This window comes from Andrena cerasifolii, chromosome 10 (genome assembly GCF_050908995.1).
Source record: "Andrena cerasifolii isolate SP2316 chromosome 10, iyAndCera1_principal, whole genome shotgun sequence".
NCBI classification, from domain to species: domain Eukaryota; kingdom Metazoa; phylum Arthropoda; class Insecta; order Hymenoptera; family Andrenidae; genus Andrena; species Andrena cerasifolii.
The window spans coordinates 7,877,395-7,882,724 of NC_135127.1; positions in this window are offsets into that span (position 1 = coordinate 7,877,395).

Consider the following 5,330-nt stretch of genomic DNA (forward strand, 5'->3'; position numbering starts at 1 on the left):
GGTTCCTTCAGCTTCTTTTACTGTACAGTGCAAATTAAAAATTTGTTTGGTTTCTTTGATTCCGATGATCCAGTCGTCCGAAATTTCAACCGCCAGCAATTCTGAAAACGCCAACTTCACTGCGAAATATTTAAGTAAACAAGTAAAATAAACAAACAACAAAGATTTTTTCTTGTACTCCAAGAGTGGTACAATATACCCCCCGAAATTCGAAAACGTTAAGTGTGTATTTCATTATAAAAACCATCACCGAAAAGTGGCAGATTTTACAACCGAGAGAGAGTAGAATGTCCCCTTAAATTCGCCACTGTGTTGGTGCTTTGGTAAACTCTTGAAATCACTCGTCACGTTCTCCCTGGATACCACTCGTTGGATTCTTCGAACCCTTTCTTGTGCGGTTAATTAATTGCAAGTCAGAGGATTCAACAAAATCAGGGGTAAGCATTCGAATTCCCTTTATGAAACTTCTTGTAGGTATTTATAAAGCATCTTGCTGTCATAGAATAAAAGAGAAGCAATGAACTCTTCCATGGAAATGTTAACAGCAATCTTGGAATTCTTCTGGGAGTATGCCTCTTCGTATAATCGCGATTGAAACATGCTACTATGAGAGTAGTGGAAGGTGTCGTGGTGGCGCAGGATCAGAGAGTCCCCAGGACCAGTGCGAAAGGATATTGATCCCTCGCTGGTACCTGCCAGCAGGAAACCCCTTCAGCGGCGTGTTCCAGAGATTCCTTATTAGGGACGATTAACCTGAGAATGGCCAGACGAAGTGGATGCAAGTATACATAGCGGTGCATCGCCCACATAAGTGGGCCTTAATTGAATGTCAGCGTAACCTCGGTGCTCTGCGGGAATTTTTATCCCTGACCCTTCGATACCGCTAGCCTCCGCTTCCCTAGAAAGTATCCCGCACCTGCTCGAGTCATAGGCCTGCCTGGGACAATACCGCAACTGTTTCACTCGATCGAAACCAACCACGAACTCGCCCCCTGAATAATCTAAAATCAGAAACCCCTATTTCTCCTAGGAATTCTCCCGAGAATGGCATTACACGGAACATTACCGAGTTATTATAATTGTGACGCGTGTAATCGATACGCGGGAAAGTGGAGTAGCTGGCACAATGGCGAAACGAAGGGCACAATGCAGAAAATACGAGGACTGCCGGCAGGGAAAGGAGGGTCCTGGAGAGTCACAAAACCATTTATCCCCTTTTCACGTCGGGACGCTGCCCGTTGCTCGGCCGAATAAATGGCCTGATTAAGCGCACGCCATTTTGCCTGTAATGTAATCTTCGAGCGTGCCTCGTCGATCATTTCCCGAGGATCGCACCGTGCCCCTTTCAGGATTTCGATTATCGCGTCGCGGGAGAAGACTTCATTGTGCTGCGCCATGCAACTGGGCTTTAGACATTTCATATTATCTCACCATTTCCGTTCTTTATTGTTTCACTTCTCTTGGCACTCCACTTTCCTCGAACATTTTACGCAATAGACTCTGCAGCTGTTTTCCTCCGCTCCCAAGCTTCTCCACCTTTCCTTTAACCACGGCGAAAAGCTCGACCTTCGTGACATTATCGCGCGCTGGCCAATTAAATTCGCTATTGTGCGGACACAATGGAGCCAACGGAAACGACCAGCGTCCTCGAGTTCCTCCGCGGGGTCCCTTCTTCGCTCTGAAATCGAAGAGGCGCAAAAAAAAATTCGTAGGAGACGGGGTCGATCGGCGTGGAATCGCGCAGCCAGCTTTTTTCGGTTAAATTCGAGCAGAAACGACGGAAAAGAGTTTATTGTCGCAGGAGGGTTTCAAACAATGCTGGACACAATGGCGACGGGATCGCCGATTGTGCGACGCAGCCACTGTTTCTTTCTCCTATTCCGCTTTCCACGCGAGTACAATGACGTTCTAACGAATCTCCGAGCGATTTACCATCGACGTAACGGATTTTCGTGGCGTTTTTTTTTACGCGTCGCTTCTGACTGCAGCTTTGTTCCTCATGGCCCGTGACACGGGAGTCGTTACTCGCCGAGAAGTCGACGAGCGATTGGAGCTTTTCGTTGGTCTTACCAGCGGATCGATGCTCCGTAAATGTTGTCGTTGAAATTCCAAGCCTCCTCCGGCAATCTTTTCCTGGTCGGAAGCGGGTAAAAATCATCTCGGCGGGCGTCCGGGATTTCAAAGGGCCCAAAAGGGATTCACAGGTGCGAGACCGTTCGTACGGACGCGTACGCATCGGGAACAGGGGCTGGCAGGCTGCTTCGCTTCCCGACACTTGGCCCCGCACAAAGTGCATGCAAATTTTCTAAAGGAGACGCGGCGCGCTTTATTTCGGCTCGTTTGTCCGAGTCGGCTCGGTTCCCCCGGCATTGTGCCTCGGTATATAGGCGTTAAATTAAAAAGGTATTAAGTTCGAGGGGCACTCGAAGTTTAGAAGTTCCCGCGAGTCCCTTCTTCGCGCCCCGAAACTGTGAGAAGGAGGAATTCGATGCTGGAGCTTGAATCAAACTGTCCACTAGAGCCACCCCTTTATAAAGTTTAAGGTACCTGCTTCTTTATAACCATCGTCGAGCATAGAAACCGCCAAGTATCCAAGTGAGACTTCTGAGATCCTAGAAAATCAGGATGACAAGCTTTTTAAAGGAAGAGTGAAATCCATCAACAGCAAACGTTCTCCAAGATGAAGCACAGGGGCGTTCGATGGGGACATGTGTTTAGCAAGAGACGCAGAAAGCGGAGGACTTGGTGCGAGGAGCAAAGCTGGAGGATGGAGAGGATAAAGAAGAAGAGGAAAAGGAAAGAGTCGTGGAACACGAAGAGAAAGAAAGAAGAAAGGAAAGGGGAACAGTTGGAACGGACCGGGCGTGCTCGCTGCTCGCGCATTGGTGCACTGGTGTGTACGATGTGTGCAGAGTCGCCATGTTGAATATCCCCCACTTCCGTTCCACGTGCGCCGTACACCTACACACGTGCTCGAAACGCGATACCGGTCGCAATATCGTCCTCGGTAGGGCGAGAAATCGGCCTTCAACGGCTCCGCCATGGGGGCTGGTTCGTTCCACCCAGGAGGGGGTGGCTTCTCACCCTAATGCGAAAAATATGCCACTTTTAAAGGGTCCCGGACGATTGTGTCCTCTAGTTTCGAGGTTGCTTGGAAGATCCTTGCAACCGGATTGTTTACAGTTTACAAGCAGCCTGTTTAAGGGATGAGGCCTACCTAGAAAAAGAACATGCTTCTTTGGGATTTTTTTCTAGAAAGAACGACAAACTTTTATTATTAACCATTAGTCTATCGGAAAGAGTATATCTTACGGATATTTCAGTATTTTTTGTGGTAAAAAGAATTGAAAGGTTTGTGAGTTATACCTAGAATTATACCTGAAATTATCTAGGCGCTATCGGACCCGATTTTGGAACAAGTGTTTTGAGACAAAATGGCAGTTGTGCTAAGTTGAAGCATCGATATTTGGCAAAAAATCGCTTGTTTTCAGAGTGTAAAAGAAAATCTAGATAAAAAAGGAAAATCTCCCGATAGCACTTAGATTTTTAACTGTAAAATAAGCCTGCAAAGTCTCGAGTAAATCGGTTCCCTAATTTTTGAGTTATGTGTGTCACCGACTTTGAAAACCTGATTGTGAGGAAGACGCGTTTAAAGTTTTGGGTCTGAGCGCTACACCGAGGAACACCTAGTTACTTACACGCGTATAACTTTGTCAATTTTGGTCGGATTAACTTGACACTTTCAGGGAATATTTTCAAGATGTACTTCAAGAAAATATAAAAATCGAAAAATCGATTTTTCGAAAATTTCTAGGTAGGCCTCCACCCTTAATTCATTTGTAATCGTGGGGGTTGAGGGATCATCGAGGTGTACTATTTCCCTTATTCGATTTTTCAACAGCTTCTTCATTGTACGGGGGGAAGATGGTGTAACCTTTTCCTGAGCTATTTTAAATCTGCACGAGTCTTTTAATTCACGCAGTTTCGTGGATACCCACTCTTAATATGTACATAATCGAAGAATTTGCGCGGTAATTTATATTCGTTTATCAGAGACCTTGACCCAATGGAGCGGGCATTACTGTTTCCCTTACGTTTAAAACGGAAGCAGTCGATTATCCGGCTATAAAGTTAATTACAGAAGCGACAAGAAACCAGGCGAAAAAGTGTGACGTGGTATTTTTGCAGTTCGGAGGCGATTAGGCTACCGAGTGATTACCGTCAATCGCGAGTCAGAAGATGACGGTCGGATCACGGGAATTACAATGTATCTAGGGACCGTGGCGTTTCATGTCGGCCTGATTGGAGCAAAAACCGCGTAATTTCTGTGTCGAAGCGGAGGAAAGGATGCATCGATGCACGGTTTCATGAGATTCCGTCGAAGGCACCGATCAACCGTGCCTTTTTCCATCAGCAGCTTATTGTTAGCTGAGCCGGCTTTCCAACCGAGTGTTTCGCTCCGTGCAATTTCGAGCGAACTTTCTACGATTAGCACCTCCAATTATAGAAACTAGCATCGAAGAGCACGAAATTATGAAACTAACACCGCGGTCTTGAGTCTTCTCCAGGGAGCAACTCGGGGAGAGGAGAAATAGTGGGATAACTAGACGAAGGAGATTTAGCCATCACTGGTCAGACAGCGCAACGATTTCCAGAGGCTTGGAGATCTTTTATGAATAGACTTGGAAGAATTGAATCTTTCTTCATATTTCAATTCAATCACTATGGACGACCTTAAACAGTCCCTTCTACTCCAAATTCTGTGATTTAGAAGTTGAAGTCAGAGGAATTTATTACACCTCAATGAAGATGGATCCGCAGTCGATCCACAAGCTATGGTACAGCAAGCTGCTCCAAAAATTCACAAGCTCCTCGTAGATCGCTACAAAATTCTGCAGTAAGCCTCTCTGGTACAGCAAGGTACTCCAAATTCGCAAGCTCCTCGAAGATCGCTCCAAGCCACCAAAGGACTTCGGGAAAGCAACAGCAGTGGGTCTGCCTCTCGATAGAAGGAGCAGCCATCCACGTTCTTCTCGTACACCGATTCTCGAGTCAACACGAACGTGTTTAACATCGTTATACAGCCTTCCCTCCACCGTGTAGTTTTATTATCCTCCTCCGCGCAGCGGCGTTACCGTGCACAAAGTCGCGGGAGAGAAACGTCGCGACGAAACGGACACTTTTCCCCGACCATCTCTCTCCACCTACTCGGAGCCTGGCCGTAGGAAGAAAGGCGACGCGGAGCCGAAGAAACGGGCGGAAAAAAGACGTGTCCCTCGCGGCTGGAGGGGAAGGCGAGGAGGTCTGGGAGGGGAGTGAGGCAGGGGTCC